The 22495-nt window shown below is 41.9% G+C and overlaps 1 long non-coding RNA gene across 1 annotated transcript; it reads right to left on the reverse strand.

The window, feature by feature from the left end:
* Positions 1-9037: 9037 nt before the first annotated feature.
* Positions 9038-20556, reverse strand: LOC115460321. The gene is made up of 3 exons (XR_003940459.1): positions 20490-20556; positions 13003-13089; positions 9038-9522 (listed from the first exon to the last, which is right to left on the reverse strand). It is a non-coding gene; the product is annotated as an uncharacterized LOC115460321 (long non-coding RNA).
* Positions 20557-22495: the final 1939 nt, after the last annotated feature.

Here is a 22495-nt window from a genome sequence, read left to right on the forward strand (position 1 = left end):
CTTGAATGTTGCTGAAAGAGGGCATTGTACACCATTCTGCCAGCTCTGAGCTACTGCTAATCTTAGTACCAGGGAGACTCGTTGCCAGTGGGGCACAACCTCTGATCTGCAGTTAACTGTGAGTAAAGGTGGTTATTGAAATAAAGGACTTTTCAGCGAGATTAGTCTTACGGTGTGAACTGCTGTGCTAAGGTTATACAGCAGCAACAAGTCCTGTCCCTGGAGCAGTTTTAGTGGGTAATGCAGTGCACTTCAGGCAGGCGGACCCAGGCCCATCCCTCCCTACCTGTACCACTTGTGGTGGTAAATGGGAGCCCTCTAACCCCCCCCCCAAAAAAAACCCCACTGTACCCACATGTAGGATCCCCCTTCACCATTAAGTGCTATGGTAATGGTGTTGAGTTGTGGGGAGTGGGTTTTGGGGGGATTTGGAGGTCTTAGCACCCAAGGTAAAGGAGCTATGCACCTGGGAGGTAATTTAATGTTTTTTCCTATTTTTTAAAAGTGCCCCCTAGGGTGCCCGGTTGGTGTCCTGGCATGTGAGGGGGACCAGTGCACTACAAATCCTGGCCCCTCCCATGACCCAAAGCCTTGGATTTGGTCGTTTTTGAGCTGGGACTCTTCGGTTTTGATTATCACTGAAAAACGAAAACGCCCAGCTCAAACAAACGCCCACATCTCAAAAACGCCCACATCCAATGCATTTGCCTGGCACAAACCATATTTTTGAGACTAAAGATAAACGTCCATCTTTTTCGAAAATACGATTCAGCCCACTCCTTCACGACCCATTCTCAGAGATGGACGTTCTTACACATGGGCGTTTGCGTTCGATTATGCCCCTCCACATGTGCTAATTATCAGCAGAGATAAGGAGCTATCTCACACTGAATATTAAGCACTATTTAACTGTCCAGGACCATTCCTGGCCGATTGAGGGGTCCTTTTACTAAGACACAGTAAAAGTGGCCTGCAAGCGCATGTATTTGGCGCGTACCAGGACATTTTTTACTGCATCTACAAAAAAATGACTTTTTTTATGGGATGGGAAAAGGGTCTGTGGTAAAAATGAAACCAGTGTGCCCAAAACTGACCTGAGCCCTTAACACCACTCACTGAACTAGCGGTAAAGGCTTATGCACTGCACGCACGGTGCCCAGTCAGCATACATCAAGTGCCGATTACCGCTAGAACCGGCGCGTAGGTGGAAATAAATACTTCATCCATGAATTATGGGTGCACGCCAAATCTGAAAATACTGCCAGGAGAGTGTGCTGGCCTGGCGCTAGTCTCATTTGGGCTCACGCTGCATGCATGTAGAGCTTACCGTGGATTAGTAAAAGGGCACCTAAATACAGCTTAATATTGGGCTCACAGTACTTATAAGACTGATGTTATGCCAACTGCATAACTATTATTATTATTATTATGTGTCGCTTTTCTATGCATGATTGTATGAGATTTGGGGCAGGAAAAGAATGGATAATACACTTATATGGGAGCCGTGAAATTCAGTGGTTCTGGGGCTCATTTTCAAAACAGAAAAAAGTCCAAAAAGTGTCATAATGTACCATTTGGATATTTTTCTTCTAAAAAAATCCAAATCGGTATTTTTGAAACCTATTTTGCAGATATTTATCTATACAATTCGTCTGCAGTGCATCAAAATTATAAGGGGTTGTGTCGGGGGCATTTTGAAGGCGGAATTAGGACATTCCTGACACTAGGACGTTTTACCCATCCAGGACTAAAACCAAGATGTTTTGATCTAGACTTGTTTTCAGAATGAATAAGGGACAAAAAGGTACCCTAAATGACCACTGGAGGGAATCAGGGGTGACCTCCCAATACCCCCCCCCCCAATTGTCACTAACCCCCTCCCACTCCCAAAAATGTGAATACAAATATAACTTACCAGCCTGTTTGACAGCCTCGAATGTTAAAGTCAGGTCTATTAGAGCAGTATGTAGGTACCTGGAGTAGTGTAATGGTCAGTGCAGTACACAGTGGGGGACACAGGTCCCTATCTCTCTCTACCTGTCACACTTGTGGTGGAAACTGTGACTCCTCCCAAAGTCACCAAACCCTACTGTACCCACATATAGGCGGTCTCTTCACCCATAAGGGCTATTGTAGTGGGGGACAGTGTGTTTTGGGTGAGCTTTGGAGGGCTCAGGGGACAAGATAAGGGAGCAAAGGTGAGATGTGCACCTGGGAGCATTTTCATTAAGAAAGTACACAGAAGTGCCATCTAGAGTGCTCCATTGCTCTCCTGGGATGTCTGGGGGACCAGTCTACTAAAAATGCTGGCTCCTCCTTCATCCCAATGGCATGACTCTTTACGTTTTGCACTTTTTTTTTTTTAAAGGGCCAAAAAACAAAATGTCCAAAGCACAAAACCTTGTTCGAAACAGTATTTAAAAAAAAAAAAAAAGATAAGGTAATTTTTGAAAAAAAGAAAAATGTTTATTTCCTATTTGGATATGAGCAAAACGTCCAAAGTCAGACTTAGACGTAATATCAAAAATGCTGCTCTCTGTGTACATTTAAGCATAATTTAGGCCAGCAAACCAGGGGCGTAGCCAGACACCCAATTTTGGGTGAGCCTGGGCCCAAGATGGGTGGGCAGAAGAACTCTGCCCTGTCCCACAAGTGATTTGGTCTCTCTCTCTTGCCTGCATGCCATATGGTGTCTCAAACATCCCTCTCCCCCCATACCTTTTAAATAGCAGATTTTCACTGGCAGCAAGCAGCAAATAACACACTGCTCATGTTGGCTCCACAGCCTTCCCTCTGATGCAACTTCCTGTTTCCGCATAGGCATCAGAGGGAAGGCTGGTATGCAGGAAGGACAGGAATTTTCAGCTGGTGGGGCTTGGGAATCCCTGCCAGACATTTCATAGGTGTACTGCTACTGGGTGAGCCTGAGCCCAAAGTAGGTGGGCCTGGGCCCACCCTTGGCTACGCACACTGCAGAAAACAAGCAGAATTAACTTATTCACAGAAGTGACTACACAATTGCTGCTAAAATATGTATTCATCAGCACCATTTTGACAGTCAGTATCACTGAATACTCATATGAAAAAGTAATGTGTCACTGTTGGCTCTTTATTGTATCCAGTGGCTGCAGCCAGTGCAAATGAGAGCCCTTATATTTAAAAGAAAGATATAATCTACCTTGATTTCATTGATAGCTGGTATCACTCTGTCCCCCTGTCATCCCCAGGCCTTTAGTGGGTTCTTTATGTTCGACAGTGTATTCACACTCCAGCAGTACTATTTTTGGATATCAGTGTAATATCTCATAGTAACGTGTGATAGTCTTTTTTTTTAAAATTTGGAATTATGATTCATCACAAAATCTATCTCATCCCACATTCTAGGGTTACATTGTCCAGCCTATTTATATAAAACCAAGAATAGACTTGTCATGTTTTCTATAATATTAAAGCAGTGGTGACGTTGCGGGTGGGCCTGAGTAGGCACAGATACACAGATTATTGGCTTAGGCCCACCCTGAATAACCCTCAAAACAGTTCATCAGTGACTGCCTTGCTCCTCTCTCTCCCCTTCTCCTCTACCCCCAGATCTAGCATTTGCCCTCCACCTTTGTCCTCTGTGTTTTTTTCCTATGTGTTTTTAAATGTGGACACTCTTTTTGGCCCCACCATCTTCCCAAGTATACAAGGGATCTACCACTCTGTCTATAGAAAAGTATTTTCTGTTGTTACTCCAAGGTCTACCACACTACAAACTTTAAGTCATGTCCTCTAGTTCTACTGTTTCCCCATCTCTGAAAAAAAAAAAAGATCTGTTGTATATTAATACCTTTCAAGGATGTCTGTATCATATCTCCCCTGCCCCTCCTTTCCTTTAGTGTGTACATGTTCAGGTCTTTAAATATCTTCTCATACACCTTTTGGCACAAACCCCCATACCATTTTTATTGCCTTTTTCTGAACTGCTTCAAGTCTTGTTATGTCCTTAGCAAGATAAAGCCTTCAAAACTGAACATAATATTCGAAGTGGGGCCTGCAAACACTGGGGGCATTATCATTTTCTTTCATCTGCTAGTTAGATATCTCTCTATGCAGCACAGCAGCCTTCTGGCTTGCGGCATAAACATGACACCTTCTTTTTTCTGGTGTTTATATACCTCTCTATTCAGTGCAACACCCATCTGGCTTTCACCACTGCCTTTTCACAATGTTTCACCACCTTGAGATCCTCTGATATTATCACTTCTAGGTCCCTCTCCTAATCTGTACTTATCAACCTCTTGCTTCATATCACATACAGCTCCTTTGGATTTCTATACCTCAAGTTCATCATATTGCACTTCTTTGCATTATACTTTAATTGCCAAACCTTAGACTATTCTAATTGTTATAGATCACTTCTCATGTTGGCCACTCCCTCAAGGGTGTCTATTCTGTTGAAAATTTTTGTGTCATCCACAAAAATGCCATTTTTCCTTCTAACCTTTCAGCAATGCCACTAACATACAGTGGGGGAAATAAGTATTTGATCCCTTGCTGATTTTGTAAGTTTGCCCACTGACAAAGACATGAGCAGCCCATAATTGAAGGGTAGGTTATTGGTAACAGTGAGAGATAGCACATCACAAATTAAATCCGGAAAATCACATTGTGGAAAGTATATGAATTTATTTGCATTCTGCAGAGGGAAATAAGTATTTAATCCCTCTGGCAAACAAGACCTAATACTTGGTGGCAAAACCCTTGTTGGCAAGCACAGCGGTCAGACGTCTTCTGTAGTTGATGATGAGGTTTGCACACATGTCAGGAGGAATTTTGGTCCACTCCTCTTTGCAGATCATCTCTAAATCATTAAGAGTTCTGGGCTGTCGCTTGGCAACTCGCAGCTTCAGCTCCCTCCATAAGTTTTCAATGGGATTAAGGTCTGGTGACTGGCTAGGCCACTCCATGACCCTAATGTGCTTCTTCCTGAGCCACTCCTTTGTTGCCTTGGCTGTATGTTTTGGGTCATTGTCGTGCTGGAAGACCCAGCCACGACCCATTTTTAAGGCCCTGGCGGAGGGAAGGAGGTTGTCACTCAGAATTGTACGGTACATGGCCCCATCCATTCTCCCATTGATGCGGTGAAGTAGTCCTGTGCCCTTAGCAGAGAAACACCCCCAAAACATAACATTTCCACCTCCATGCTTGACAGTGGGGACGGTGTTCTTTGGGTCATAGGCAGCATTTCTCTTCCTCCAAACACGGCGAGTTGAGTTCATGCCAAAGAGCTCAATTTTTGTCTCATCTGACCACAGCACCTTCTCCCAATCACTCTCGGCATCATCCAGGTGTTCACTGGCAAACTTCAGACGGGCCGTCACATGTGCCTTCCGGAGCAGGGGGACCTTGCGGGCACTGCAGGATTGCAATCCGTTATGTCGTAATGTGTTACCAATGGTTTTCGTGGTGACAGTGGTCCCAGCTGCCTTGAGATCATTGACAAGTTCCCCCCTTGTAGTTGTAGGCTGATTTCTAACCTTCCTCATGATCAAGGATACCCCACGAGGTGAGATTTTGCGTGGAGCCCCAGATCTTTGTCGATTGACAGTCATTTTGTACTTCTTCCATTTTCTTACTATGGCACCAACAGTTGTCTCCTTCTCGCCCAGCGTCTTACTGATGGTTTTGTAGCCCATTCCAGCCTTGTGCAGGTGTATGATCTTGTCCCTGACATCCTTAGACAGCTCCTTGCTCTTGGCCATTTTGTAGAGGTTAGAGTCTGACTGATTCACTGAGTCTGTGGACAGGTGTCTTTCATACAGGTGACCATTGCCGACAGCTGTCTGTCATGCAGGTAACGAGTTGATTTGGAGCATCTACCTGGTCTGTAGGGGCCAGATCTCTTACTGGTTGGTGGGGGATCAAATACTTATTTCCCTCTGCAGAATGCAAATAAATTCATATACTTTCCACAATGTGATTTTCCGGATTTAATTTGTGATGTGCTATCTCTCACTGTTACCAATAACCTACCCTTCAATTATGGGCTGCTCATGTCTTTGTCAGTGGGCAAACTTACAAAATCAGCAAGGGATCAAATACTTATTTCCCCCACTGTATATATTGAATAAAATTGGCCCCCGCATTGATCCCTGAGGTACTCCACAGTCACCTTTCTTTCTTCCGAGTGGATCTCATATACCACCACTCTTTGTTTCTAGTCCAGTTCACTTGAGTGCTAACTTCAGCCTGCTTAGTTTATTCAATACTGCATGATGCCCAATCAGGATTCCGTTCGAATCACAGCACAGAAACAGTATTAGTCACCCTTATGACCAGATTCAAACAAATAATTGCAACCGGCAACAATATACTCCTCCTACAATTTGATATGTCCAGCGCCTTCGACATGGTTGACCATGAAATCCTAATACACATACTTGAATACTTTGGCATCGGAAGAAATGTCTTGAATTGGTTCAAGGGGTTCCTAACCCTGTGCTCGTATCAAGTCACATCAAATTCAACCACGTCCAAGGCATGGATACCTGAATGTGGAGTCCCACAAGGATCACCTCTCTCTCCAACTATATTCAACCTAATGATGATCCCTTTAGCAAAACTCCTATCAAACCATAACCTCAACCCGTACATATACGCCGATGATGTGACAATATACATCCCATTCAAACAAGACATCAAAGAAATCTCCAGCGAAATCAATAAAAGTCTACACATCATGAACACATGGGCAGATGCATTCCGCCTGAAACTAAACGCAGAAAAAACCCAATGCCTGATACTCACCTCCCAATACAACACAACTGAATTCAACGTGATAAACACACCAAACCTAAAACTTCCAGTCTCAGAAACGCTAAAAATCCTTGGAGTGACTATCGACTGCCACCTAACACTCGAAACTCACGCAAACAACATAACCAAGAAGATGTTCTTCAGCATGTGGAAATTGAAAAGGATTAGACCATTCTTCCCAAGATTCGTCTTCCGCAGCCTAGTGCAATCCCTCGTCCTTAGCCACTTGGATTACTGCAACTCATTATACGCCAGCTGCAAAGAGCAAATACTGAGGAAACTTCAAACAGCCCAGAACACAGCAGCCAGGCTCATCTTCGGAAAATATGAAAGGGCAAAACCGCTACGAGAGAAACTACATTGGCTTCCACTCAAGGACCGCGTTACTTTTAAAACTTGCACACTAGTCCATAAGATCATTTACGGTGAAACCCCAGCGTACATGTCTGATTTAATAAACCTACCACCTAGAAACGCCAAAAGATCATCCCGAACTCACCTCAACCTTCATTACCCAACCTGCAGGGGCTTGAAGTACAAGACGATACACGCGTCAACCTTTTCCTACAAGAGCACGAAGTCTTGGAATACATTACCACGCAACCTAAGAATGATTAACGAACAAGCCTCCTTCCGTAAACTACTGAAGACACACCTGTTTGAACAAACTTATGGAAAGAGCCAAAACACATAGAGACCACTCACTGTTCACAATGCAATACACATCCACATCTGATCCATCATCCCTTTATCCAGTCAATCATACATTCATCCACGGAACTATGTACACTATATGTCTAGGTGCCTAATAATGCCCTTTTTTCCCATTGTCTCCTTCTAATGTTTCTATGTTGTTGTCCCATTGTTATACTACCAATGATATTCGAATGTCTCGCACAACTCTGTTCAATGTAATCCATAACATAGTCGTAACAAATGTATTTCTATTATTCAAGTCTTATTGTAAGCCACACTGAGCCCGCAAATAGGTGAGAAAATGTGGGATACAAATGCAACAAATAATAATTCATGACCCTTCTGTGAGGAACCATAACAAAACCTGCTAAAATCCAAATAAACTACGGAGCTCATTAAAAAAAAAAAGTTATAAGGTGGCAGAAAGACATTTTTCTCTCATAAACATTCAAGTTGTGATTTTCAACACCCCGATTCTAGAGTTTTGCTCCACAGTTCATCCAAATTTTAAGGGAGTGTGTTGGGGCGGGACATGGGCAGCATCAAACTATCGATGTTTTTCTGCAAGAATGGAACAAAATTAAAATTTCTAGTGCCAAAATTAAGATATTTTTTGGCTAGACTTGTTTCAGTCATGACAAAGTGACCAAAAAGTGTTCTGAATGACAAAATAACAACTGGAAGGGTTAAGGTATATCTCCCCTTACTCCCTTAGTTGTCATTGATCCCCTCCCAGCCCCCTAAGGTGTGATACTGACAGTACATATCTGGCTTTAGAGCAGCAAAACAGGTCACTGGAGTAGCCTAGTGGTCAGTGTAGTGGACTGTAGAGAAGGGGACCCAGACCCATATTCCACTCTAACCGATACACTTGTGGTGGAATTTGTGAGCCCTCCAAAACCCACCAAATAAATGTATACATATAGAGGACACCTGCAGACATATGGGCTTTTGTAGTGGTGTGCAGTTGGGTACAGTGTTTTTTTTTTTTTTTTTTTTGTGGGGTTTGGAGGGCTTACCATACAATATAAGTGGGTAATAGTGAGATATGTACCTGGGACATTTTATGTCAAGTCCACTGCAGTGCTCCCTATGGTGCAGCATTGCTCTTCTGAGATGTCTGTGTGGCCAGTCTGCTAAGAATGCTGCCCCCCCCCCCCCCCATACACCCCAATGGTTTATTTTTGTGTGTATTTTCCCTTGGCCATTTTTTTAAATGATCCTAAAAAATAGACGCAGTGAGCACAAAAAACATCTAGCAAATGGCAATTTCCGAAACAAAAAGATGGTTGTTTTTCTGGTTTGAAAATGGCTATGTTTGCTACTGGATTTTGGACATTTTTCACAAAATGTCCAAAATTGGATTTAGATGCCATATTGAAAATGCCCCTCTACATCTAACGGGTCTACTTTATCCAGTTAACTGGTTGTACAGACAACATAATCAATCAAATTCATGTGGCACAAAGTTCAATATTATTTATTTATTTTTTTTTATTTAAAAAATGTGTATCCCACAGCATTTATAATTCTAGATGGCTTACATAATCACATTCATAAAATTCACAAACATAAGATAAAACAAATTATCAAGGACAACAAGTAAATGACATCATTCGTTCTCTAGAAATAGGGCACAATATCAGTGAAAAGCTTGTAAATAAAAGGGGTTTAACTTGTTTCCTTCAGCAGCATCTTACATAACATTTCATTAGGCTAACTTCTTAGCATATGGTTTGGATAACAAGTTCCACAGTTTTATTAACATTGAAGGCAAGCATCAAGACCTAAGTGACTAAAATAGTTTAATAGACTCATCTTAATGTCTGGAAAATCCATCCACCACATCTTAGCAGGAGTGAAGGCATCAGTTGGTGGAATGCCGCCAAAACTCAAGCCCTCACCACATCCTAGATGGGCCATCCAATATAACAACATTTGGTTTCTCCAATATTGCTGCCCACTGACATGATCCCTTCCAGTCACATCAATTGTTCTTAAGGGTCTGCAATGCTGTCCATGGCTATTCTGAAAAAAGTTGGTTTGGTTATTCCTTCCCATTTCTATAAGCTATAGCATTGCATAGAAGGTACAATCAAACATAAAATAACTGGTATCAAGACAGTGAATACAAAGCTTTAGATTTCTATAGAAAAGCAAAGTAACTGGAGTCACAAGCACATTCTGTGTTTCAATTCACAGTAGCAGCTTTATCAGTTGCATGCCCCTGCAAACAACAAAATAGGAATTTTCACACTACGGAGCTCATTTTACAAAGTCATTTCTACTCATAAGTGGCCACATAAGCATGTGAACAAACTCAGAAAACATTGCTATAAATGTATAAGTACGTGTCATGACATGATGGTATGTACTTTGCCGTTCGGCATCCACAGGGACAGAGTTTGTGTAGAGCACCTTAATCTGCACAGGTAAATATATAATGTACATGTCTTTATTTACAGTACACCTGCTTTTAAGCAGGTCTATGTGATGGTACCTGTGACCAGTGGTAAGGTGCATGGGGTGCAAATATCGAAAGATTTAGGAAGAAGAGCTGGTTGGAAAGTCTCTGAGTGAACAGTGCAGTGCTGGGCTGGAAGGAGCACCAGGTTGCAGAACCTGTGCTCCAGTCCATAGAATGCTGCCTAGCTGGGGTAAGAATCTAAACAGCTCAGGCTGGCAGTTGGGATGGAATCTTCAGAGAGGAAAGCTGGGAGAGCTGAGTGTTTCTCTGATGAACCTAAATATACTTTTAAGATAGCAGAACTCAGGGAACCCTCAGATGTTGTGTGTGTGTGAATGTGAGAGGCAAAGCTGTAGAGTTGCTGCCTGGTAAGTGTCAGGAAGAAGCAGCCAGCATTGTGGATGACTGTGGAGAGTCCCGTGAGAAACAGCAGTCTCTTGAATGTTGAAAGACATTTAATAAAATAAAAGCTGATTGTAGAAATTCAGGAAGAAAACTAATAGCTCAGAAGAATTTGTGTTTCTGGCCTGTGGGTCTGAAGTTACTACAGGCCAGAAACACAAATGCTTCCGCAAGGTTCTAAAATTATTTTGAAAACCCTTCAGCAGAATTCTAAAATTATTTTAAAAACCCTTAAGCAGGAAAAGTCTATAGTGATTCTTTTTGCTTGTGAGACAGATCACCACTACTACTAACTTAGACACCCTTTTACTAAGGCACGCTCATGTTTTAGCACGCGCTGAAATTGAGCATGCGCTAAACATTAGAGATGCCAATGCATTCCTATGGGTGTATCTAACGTTTAGTGCGTGCCCAATTTTAGTGCACACTAAAAACGTAAGCACACCTTAGTAAAAGCCCCCTCATAATTCCTAAAGTGAGAAAAACTGGTATGTACTGTATCCAGAAGTGTTTAAGAGCTTTAGTGGTTAGATAACAGGTATAGTATCCCCCTCCCTGCCCATCTTCAAATCCTTACTCAAAGCCCTCCTCTTCAATGTCGCCTTCGACATATAACCATTATACCTCCATTCAGGATATCTAGACTGCCCCCACTTGACATTTTGTCCTTTAGAATGTAAGCTCCTTGGAGCAGGGACTGTCCTTCTTTGTTAAACTGTACAGCGCTGCGTAACCCTAGTAGCGCTTTAGAAATATCAAGTAGTAGTATAGTCTGCCTTCAATGATACAGCTGCCCACAACAAAAATATTGGCAAAGACCTCATTGGCCAAAAGATAATTCTGCTAGTCTTGAGTCAGTTCTGGGTTCAAGGTGTGCCTGAAGTGACTGAAAGTTATGGAAAAACAGTTGGGAGGGAACCCAGGCAGGGACTCCAATTATATTTTCTTTTCAGAAAGAAAGAGAGGGATTACATATTTATTAGGATTTATTTACCACCTTTTTGAAGGAATTCACTCAAGGCGGTGTACAGCAAGAATAAATCAAACATGAGCAACAGGAAATTACAGCAGTAAAATATTCAAATAGCAATATGAAGTATGGAGTGGAGGGGCATAATCGAACGGGGACGACCATTTCTAAGGGTTCCCATCTCTAAGGACGTCCCGGGAAAAGGGTGGGGAAAAAGCTATTATCTAAACAAGATGGGCATCCATTTCTGTATCGATAATACGGTCAGGGACACTCACATCTCAACATTTAGGTCAACCTTAGAGATGGTCATACTTAGAGATGGTCATCCCTGGTTTTTGGCGATAATGGAAACCGAGGACGCCCATCTCAAAAATGACCAAATCCAAGGCATTTGGTCATGGGAGTAGCCAGCATTCATAGTGCACTGGTCCCCCTCACATGCCAGGACACCAACCAGGCACCCTAGGGGGCACTGCAGTGGACTTCAAAAATTGCTCCCAGGTGCATAGCTCCCTTACCTTCGGTGCTGAGCCCCCCAACCCTCCCCCAAAACCCACTCTACACAACTGTACACCGCTACCATAGCCCTAAGGGGTGAAGGGGCACCTACACGTGGGTACAGTGGGTTTGTGGTGGGTTTTGAAGGGCTCACATTTACCACCACAAGTGTAACAGGTAGGGGGGATGGGCCTGGATCCGCCTGCCTGAAGTGCACTGCACCCACTAAAACTGCTCCAGGGACCTGCATACTGCTGTCAGGGAGCTGGGTATGACATTTGAGGCTGGCAAAAAATATACATATTTTTTAGGGTGGAAGGGGGACCACTGGGGGAGTAAGGGGAGGTCACCCCCGATTCCCTCCGGTGGTCATCTGGTCAGTATGGGCACCTTTTTGAGGCTTGGTCGCGAAAACAAATGGACCAAGTAAAGTTGACCAAATGCTCATCAGGGACGCCCTTCTTTTTTCCATTATCAGCCAAGGATGCCCATCTATTAACCACGCCCCTGTCCCACCTTCAGTACTTGCCAAAATGCCCCCAGGAACTTTGGTCATCCCCGCAGCGGAAAGCAGTTGAGGACGCCCAAAATCGGCTTTCGATTATGCCAATTTGGGCGACCCTTAGAGAAGGACGCCCATCTCCCGATTTGTGTCAAAAGATGGGCGTTTTACTCTTTCGAAAATGCTGATAGTATACTACTTACAATGTCAACATATACATAATAGAACATTTTAATTGACAGTGAAGGGTATAAGCAAAAATGGAAACATAAATAAGTAGGAGAATAAGAAGAGTTAGAAAGTAAGGTGACTAATTTAAAGAAAGTTGCACATGAGGTCAGAGCGATGGTTAACATATAGATAGGTAAGAGAGTAAGAGGAGTTAGAAAATAAGGTGACTAATTTAAAGAAAGTTGCACATCAGATCAGAAAGATGGATAAATATTATATCAGCTAGGGTAGGAGTGGATAAACATGTCCTGCTGCAGTATGTGCAGCCCATGTCTCTCCTTGTGTGTGTGAGTGATGTTATATAACATATAGTGACAGCAGAGAGAAACACACAGGAAAAATGCACTGTAATAGATAGGGTTTTCCTTTATTAATTTGGATAAAGTTAGGAATAGTAGGTGGAACGAGGAGGCCACAGAAAAGAGAAGTACTCACATGAGAGGAATCCAGCCCAACTTCTGCTCCTGCGACAAGCTAGCCACCGCAAGAAAGATTTTCAAGAAGAACGGGAGAGCTAAGTGACTGTTGCAAAAGAAATAGGGACAGTATTAAAAGTGTGCACACATTCAAATAGTGTTATTTATCTCCAGATCAGGAAAAACCAGTACAAAGGATTCACCCTAATAAACATTGCATTGAATCTGTTTAGTGCATTCTCCCAAGATTTGAGCCTGTAGAATACGCAGAAGAAAGAACAAAAAACTCTAAAAATATCTATTCTAACATAACTTAGAATGGAGAAAAAAAAACCGTTGTGTTGTGCCTGAAGTCTTATACTTATCTGACAAGTGATTTGTAGCTATATTAGATGCTTAGTAAGTACTTCTGTAGAGAAACATTAAGAACATTGTGTTTTTTTGATAGAGAAAAATAATTCATAGATCCTACTGAGTTTCAGGAATAAATCTTCTAAATCCTATGCTTTATGTGAAATGTGCTCTTATATAATAGTACTGATAAAATCTTGCATGTGAGTGGTCATGATGAAGAATGTAGTAGTCACACTTTGGATGAGTGGTAAAAGAGCATTTGCAGAAGTGGGATGCCATTCGAATTGCTGCAGAGATGACTGAGAATACTGGACACAGAAGGAAGCGTCAGTATGACCGGAAATCTAAGAGAGCAATTCTGAGGAAAGGAGACAGAGTATTGGTAAGGTGACTAAAGTTCCGGGTTCGTCACAAAATACACGACCAATGGGAAGAGACACCATACATAGTAGAGAGCGTTTACCACAATAATACATTAAAGATCAGGTTAGAAATTGGAGGTGTAGGAAAAGTAGTTCATAGGGACCATATCAAGCCACTACTATGCTCTTTGTCGACTACAACAGAATTGAAGTTTGATATAAAAGGCTATGAAGAACAGCACCAAAAGCACAGGGATATATTGTAAACCTTGCTAGGGATGGCTTCAGATGGAAAAATGAATAGACCCTGAGATTGAGAGTAGGGATGGACTGGAAGAAAATAATTTGGCAGTAGAATCAGAATCTGCCCTAGACTATGTCCTTGAGAAAGATGTCTAACTGTGAGAAACACAAATATGTCAGGCAATCTAGTTGTTTAAATAAAGGCAAACCTCCCAAATATTTGGCTGAAATTTATTATTTTTACTAAATATATAAGAGCTATACTACCTTGTGTGACACAATGTATATCTTAGAGCTACACTGAATCTTTGATAGAAATGACAACGATACATTGTTTATTTCGTAAAGGAAGTTACTTGTTTTAAAGTATGTGTTAATCAGGAAACATTTAGTATATAAACAACTGCTTTTGGTGAGAATGGTGGTGAATTGAGTGAAAATTTTAGGGGCGACAATTTCTGAGGAGGGGAATAGTGTGACCAGTGGTAAGGTACATGGGGTGCAAGTATGGAAAGAGTTAGGAAGGAGAACTGGTTGGAACGTCTCTTTGAGTGAATACTGCAGTGCTGGGGCAACATTCCATGCTACCAATCCCACAGCAAGCAGTGGCTTCCTTCATGTCATTCTCAATAACAGACTATAGACTTTTCCTCCAGGAACTTGCCCAAACCTTTTATAAACCAGATACACTAACGGATGTTACCACATCCTCTGGCAGCAAGCTCCAGAGCTTAACTATTTTTCAGTGAAAAAAAAAAAAACTTCCGCCTATTTGTTTAAAAAGTATTTGTGTAATTTCATTGAGTGTCCCCTTTTTGAAAGAGTGAAAAATTGATTCACTTTTACCTGTTCTACACCACTCAGAATTGTGTAGACATCAGTAATACCCCCCCCCCCCCCAGATGTCTCTTTTCTAAGCTGAAGAGCCATAACCTCTTTAGCCTTTCCTTATATGGGAGCAGTTCTATCCCTTCTATCATTTTGGTTGCTCTTCTTTGAACCTTTTCTAATTCCACTATATCTTTTTTGAGATATGTTGACCAGAATTGAATGCATACTCATGCTTCTTATCTTACAGCACATAGATGGAATGGAGCAGGACTAAATGCTGCAAGTTGTAGTAACATCAAAAGCCCTCATACAGAATGAAAATTCTCAGAGAGCTCATTAACAGGATCCCAGGCAGCACTTTTCCTTTGGTCTCCATGGCTCCATAGCACAGTCTACTTCATCAATAGCAGGCTGTTCATTCTATTCTGGCCCAGGGATGACATCAGGATATAGGGCCAAATTCTGCAGAACTTTTCCCCTCCACTGCAATTATGTTCTAGATTCACTGGCACACTCTCAGGGCCGGTCTTAGGCCGAAACAACTGATGCAATCGCATAGGGCCTCGCGCTCAAAGGGGCCCCACGGCATGCCTCAACTCCGCCCCCTCCTCCCGTCCTGCTCCGAGAGTTGTTCTAGTTATGCATGTGCTTGCTGTGAAGACGAGCTGGATACTAATGATTCATGATAGCTAACTGCTTTACAGCGACAACCTGGCAGAAAGCCCTCTATAGTTTGAGAAACTGGTGCCCTTGGTGCGTGGATTGGGCTCTGGCAGGTGCTGTCATGCGCGTGGTCATCTGCGAACACTTGAAACAGGTAACCTCGGTCCACCCTGACTTGTCCTAACCATCTCGACTGAATGAATGTGGGCGGGACGGGTTAGAGCGCTCCCCAGGGGGCTGTTAGCTCGCTCCAGCCCAATGACTCGGCTCCTAGAGCCTCTCCGTGTAGCGTTTCTGGCCCTAAAGCAACAGACTGGGGCCGCCAAACCAAACAGTGTAACCATGGGAGTGGCAGGCAGAGAGGGAGCAGAGGGCAACAGCATGGAAGAAGCAGCCGAAGAGACGCCGGCCTGGGAGTGGGGGGCCACCTTCCTCCAGGACTACTTGCTGCGCACGCTGCGACTGAAGCCCGAGCGCTGGCAAAAATGCTTCTCGGAGGAGCCGCACCACACCAGGAGCTGTTAAGGGAGTTTGTGGAACGGGCAGAGCCCACGACGCTGCTGCTGGCCCTCAGCCCCGCCGGCCAGCTGCTACCCACCACCTGCTTCCCCGCCGGGGCCCAAGCACAAGGCCATCTTTTTTGTGAAGCACAGAGCCGAGCCCCTGACTTCAGACTGCCTGCGGAGCCAGCTGCTGTGTTGGAACTTGTCCTATGCACCCCTGGAGCACTTCTCTGCCCTGGTGGAAAAGGTAAGACCAGACAGTCAGGGGGACTCCAGGGCTCTGACTCGGACCCTTCTTCCAGCCATAGCTGTTAATTTTTGGAAATGATCTGGATGCAACAACTTTGAATAGTTCTTATGCTCTTGTGAAAGCTGTCAGAATATTAGGGCTCCCTAACACTCCCACAGTACATAGAGAATGACAAGTTGTGGTTATCAACCCATCTTGCCCTATACTCAGATGGCTCTCAAACATCCCTCTAAATGTTAACCAGCCTAAGGCACCCTTTTACTAAAGTGCCATAGACAGGGCCGGTCTTAGGCCAGTTCAGTATTTTGCTTTCATATCCGTTGTGTCATGTGTTTTTCATGTGTGATCAAAGTGTTGTATTCTACTAGTGTATAGTATTTGCAGCCCTTTTTGTTTTGTTTTTCATTAGGTAGTGTATTGGTGTTTTAGAGCCCGGTGTAATTATAGCGCTGCCTTTCCACGCATAAGGTTGTAGCTTGTCCTGTCCTTGGAATTAGTGCTGTTATGCTTTGGTAAGGTTATGAGTTTGTCTATAGTGTTTTGCAGTGGAGAGATTGTGTGTTGGCGTTACTGAAGTGGCACCAAAACATCAGAAAGGGTGTAGAGCCTAAATCATGACACACTACCTCTTGAAGGATCTACATATGGTCATTAATAAAAGGAGCTCATTTGTTGCTTGAATCATATATTTTAAAACCATTTTAATACCTTGAGGTGGAGCTAAGGTGGGGGTGGGGCTAGGATAGGTGGAGTTAGGTGGGGCGGGGCTAGGATGGGGCCCCACCAAGTTGGTCTGCACAGGGCCCCACACTTGCTAAGACCGGCCCTGCACACTCTTACGTAAGTCATTCTCAGTATTCCATACTCCATGATATTGCATTTGACCAGATCATTGTCAGCACTAGTTTTTTGGGTTTGAGGACAAAGGCCTCACATGGAAAAGAGTAACAGTTTTGGACAATATTTAATGTCTATACTGGCTATTAGCCTTTCTATACCTCTTTCTGAAAAGTCAAGATCAACTGTGTCTTACTATAGATGAAAAGTTAATTTCTGTTGGCCACTTTTTCTATCCATTTGATGATGATAACTTGAAAGTCAGAGTTTGATACACTGAGGTCAATTCTCAGTCATGTGGTAAATGTTTGCAATCTGACATATCCAACCTAGGCATTTTTAAATGATCTTTTCTTCATCAGCAATATCTATTTGGATAGCATCACTGAATATCATGTATAACTTGAACCATCCAAATTAGACATTTTAAGTTGCACCTGCTATTTGTGTTGCCTACTTGGCCATTTATGTTAAGCATGCTGGAACTAACATATCAGATATTTGAAGAACACATCCTGTCAAATCATGCTCTCCTTTCAGAAGGACAATTTTGCCTGTATAACAATTTATGGGGTCCTTTTACTAAGTTGCGGTAAGGGCAAATGCATGCTTACTGAAAGTTAAAATCTACCACTACCATAGGGTGTGCTGAGGCACCTCACAGTACTTTTATGTTCAGCCTACTGATACCACAGCACAGCTTAGTAAAAAGGCTCCTATATGTCCAAAATTAATCATGCAACATCTGAGATTTATTTTAAAACATGTATGTGAATGGCCCTGCTGCCAACTATATAAATGCTTTTGAATATTGAAAAGTTTGTGCATAATACTGAACAGAATATGATTTTCTGAAACAAAATGTGGCTGCTGTTAGTAGCTAGTGCATAATACTTTGAAGATACACCAAGATAAGTATGGATGAATGACTACATGTTTGAAACTAAACAGCTCACTTTGAAAGGTGTGGAGTTATAACATTTATAAATTGCTTTTGTTCTGCTTCGATTCAGGTGAACTTTAAAAAACCGAAATCTGTTTTAGAATAAGAAAACCTCAATGAACTGAAACAACATATTATATTTTCCTATGAGGCTAATATAAGACAGATACTGATAACAAGGAGATTAAATAAGTAGCATGAATTAGATATGCAATAGAAGTTAATTCTTCCAGATTCTGCCTTTCCCTCTTGAGGTACAAACCCATGTTGTAGCTATTCTAACACCGGATATGATAATTGCCATTTTTCTTCATTGGAAAAAAAAAAGCTTATGTTTTGCACAATTCTTACAAATTAAGATTGCCTTTTAATATTGAAGTTTTGTATGTGATTTAATGCAGAAGTATGTATTTGTTTTTGTTCCAAAAAGGTATGCAAGTTTATAATATTAAATTAACTATGATCATTTCACAGTACTGACAAATTAACTCTGGCCATATGATAATGGATATATGAAAATATTTGGTATTTCTATAAGTTACTAGCAAAATATAAATGATGTTAGACAAATATAATTCTTTTTGTGCATGTCGTATCCTAACAGGATATGATAAATTCTAGGTTTGAACTATAGATTGCTAAGGAAGCAGTCATGTACATCTTTGTAAGATATCACGGGCCTTTAAAAATGGAACACAGTTCTTTAATGAATGAGCCTTGACAAAAAAAACCAGACATGGGCCATGTTTCGGTGACTAGCACCTCTGTCAGGGGTCACAGTAATGACGTGAAAAACTTGGGGAATAACTCGAATATATTCCTCTACAATGTATTATTCCTTACTCCACGTCTCATATAGTAAAAGATACAAAGCAACAAGGCACTTTCACTTTCTGTATCCATGTCATCACTGTGACCCCTGTCGCAGGTGCTAGTCACTGAAACATGGCCCGTGTCGGGTCTTTTTGTCAAGGCTCATTCATTAAAGAACTGTGTTCCATTTTTAAAGGCCCGTGGTGCTGTTTTTTTGTTTGGCCTTTAGTTTGTACTTCGTTCACTCTCTTTTGTTACATCTTGTATGATATCCCATCAGTCCTTATAATGCAACAACATGCAAAACAAAAAGACATAGGAACAGATATCTACAAGAGAACACTCAAAGGCTAAGGGCCTTTTTTACTAAACTGCACTAGCTCCTGCGCAACAATGCCGACAAAGCCCATTCACAGTGAATGCGCTTTGTCAGCATTACAGCATCAGGAATTGCTACTGCAGTTTGATAAAAAGAGGCCCTCTACCAGTATGAACTGGTCTACTATACCATCTTATCCCCGATGATCAACCAAAAGCTGCCATGGCACCTTTTCCTCTTGTACTTCTCCCTAGAAAACTGTCACACTATAACCACCAGACCTGCTGCTTTTTTTTTTCTTCAGACAAATGGTAAAATGTCTGAAATATAGGCATTTTCAGTTCATATACCTTTAAATGAACCAAATGACCAAGGGGGCAGAGTGAACTAAATCTTCATTTAATCCATTCTTTTTTCAACAGTAACATGGTCAGGGAGGCATATAACGTAGAGTCACTTTTGGACAGGGCAAAGGCAGAAACATGAGGTACTCCACCAACCACATTGAAACTTTTTGACAAGCAGCCAAATAAATCTATTCCTGCCTCCCTTCTTCCACATCATATGACGGAAGATGTTATCAACAGAGCAGTAGAAAGTGAAACAAAGCACCAGCAGAACACCATTTTTCTTTTTCATTCAGCCAGAGATGATTGTAAATTGCTGCTTCATAAATTTACTTTGCTGAAGTACAAGAGATATAAAAAATAATATAGAAATCATCCAAAGAACAAGATAAGGCTATGAGACAGACAGGCACCATTGCTTCTGTCTCAGAGGAAAGGAGAAATGAGTTTTAAAAAATGTAAACTCTCTGACTCCAAATCCATGAGAGACTGTATAATCAGAGACAAATAACAAAGAGAGGGCTTTAGAAAACAGATAACAACATATTCACCTCGGAAGCAGAAAAACATTAGTTTTAAAAATCTCTCTGGTTTTGTGATTTTAGACCTGGAGAGAAAAGGAGATCAAAGAGAACCCAGACAGAGCACAGAGGCTTATGATTAATTACCAGCTTGATATACCACCTTTTCTGCAAAATAGGTCAAAGCAGTTGTGAGACCCCGAGTGAGAGCAGGGAATGGGCCAGTGGAATAACACAGCCAGACAACAGGTGTGAATTCAAAATAAGTGTTTATTTACAGGATTTCCAGACCTGTTACTTGACAGGGCCCGGGTCATAGAGCAGGTAAACCTCTGCGGTTCTGAAATTCAGTTAGTAAACAAGCCTCTGGTGGTAGGCCTATCACAGTTGTGGTTGCCAGGGTTGCCATGCCCCAAACACAGCCATGAGTTCTCAAGTCTTTGTCAAAGTTCAGGTCTAGCTACTGCCAGATCTCAGCAAGCTTGTAAGTCTTAATGAAAACACAACATGGTTGGCTTACCTCAGCCAGATCACAGCTGTTAGATTTATTCAGTCAGGGCATTGGATGGAGCTTCTCCTCTTCCTCCCCTGGGCTACTCTTGCATCTGCCTGACCCTTCCCTTTAAACTCTCCGGTTTCAACTCTGTCCCACCCGGCTCACTTCCTCCCATGACAAGACCTGTGCTCTTAAGGTGGCCCTGGTTAGTTATAGAAGGATCTTTCTTAAGGTGGCCCTGGCTATCAGACAGACTTTCCTTAAGGGAGAAGGGCAATGTTCTGTAGACCCTGTCACAGCAGTTTATAATAAAACTTTTTAAAATATTATAAAACAAAATATTGAAAAGAATACTAAAAAGTGATAAGAAAGAGCACAATCATAGTAAGTGTGGAGTAGTACACACAGAGAAAATATAGGAAAAAAAGGAACTAGACCCAATGAATACAGGCAAGAACATGCTGCTCCATCTCAACCTGTAGCTGATGCAGTCACCAAATACCAGCTAAAAAAACAAATGAGACTTGAGTAAAAACTTAATTTTGAAAGACAGGTCCAACAATTGCATTTCTTAGCATTAAATCTTAGTTGCCAATTATTGGACCATTCTTCAAGTTTCACTAGATCCTTCTTCATGCCATCCACATAGATTGTATGAGGAAGGATCTAGGTCCTTGACCTAAGGACTTGAGAAACCTGTCTTTCAAAAGTAAGTTGTGAATCCAAGTTTACTCCCATATAACAAAATGATTTGGCAGTAGATACTGGTAGATTGAATAGCAGCAATATAAACAGCAGTTCGGGGTGGTAGCCAGTGATCCAACAAGCCACTGTTTTAGAGAGATTCAAAAACAGCTTATGAATGGAAAGCCAGTGGGACACTGACAGAAGACATGATTGCAGAGCACTAATTCAGATGAATCTGGGGAGGTAGAAAAATGAGTAGTATGTCATCAGCATATATGAAGAATCTGATGTTGATGCTAGGAGAATAATAAAAATTTTAAAGAGAAGTGGAGACACTATGGAACCCTGAGGGACACCAAATTCTAAAGGGTGTACAGATGATGACAAGAAAGGTGTATGAACTGTGAAACTGTGGCCTGATAGATAGGAGGAGAACCAATGTAAACCAGCCAGAGTCCTAAACCAAGACAAAAGATCCTTTATTACTTCTATTGTCGAGATGAGAAACTTCAGAGATTAAGGTTAGCAACATATAGGACTAACAAAAGATAAGTGGACTTGTATAATTTCCATTTAGATGAGAGGACAAGTTGTTTAGAAAACTGGGACGGTTATGGGCCAATTATCTTTTCTCAACATATACAATGATCTTGTTTGTGTAAGGTAAGTTAGTGTGAATTTTATTCTAAGTATAATTTTGATATGTGAATAAAGAACATTTGAGTAGATAAGTACTTAGGCAAGATGTATTAGTAGTAATATCCTGGAGGTGAACAAGCCAAAGTGAATGATCCACAAATCAAATGCCTCAAGAAAGGTCCAAGAATACAACCAGAGTAATATTTGTTTCCAACTAAATGAGAATGTAGTTCACTCACAAGGGCTGTGACTGACCTGAAAGCCTGTCTTTCTTGGATAGAGAATTGAAAGTTGCTGTACTTGAGCCTAAAGTTGTTCAAAGACGATCTTCTCCAATATCTTTGAGACAAAGCATACGTTTGGAACTGGTTGATAATTCTCAGGGAGTGACAGATCAATCAAACACTTCTTTGGTTACGGGGATGATCACAGCCTTGTTCCAAGATGAAGGAACCTATTCATTAGACAGACTTTGCCAAATCATATCCAATATTAGGGGCAACAGTCCATGATGATCTAATCTAATCCATCTGGAAGATAGAGGGTCAAGATAACAGGTGGCAAGTCACATATGGGTGACCACTTTTTCCAGCTGAGCAAGAGAGGGAAATGTACATGTGTGCCAAGAGGAGGGAGAATCTAGGCCATGGGATAGGTCAGACAATGGAAACTGTAGTACAGCTGTAGACAGTAAGCAGGATGAA

The sequence above is a fragment of the Microcaecilia unicolor genome, chromosome 1, assembly GCF_901765095.1.
Source record: "Microcaecilia unicolor chromosome 1, aMicUni1.1, whole genome shotgun sequence".
NCBI classification, from domain to species: domain Eukaryota; kingdom Metazoa; phylum Chordata; class Amphibia; order Gymnophiona; family Siphonopidae; genus Microcaecilia; species Microcaecilia unicolor.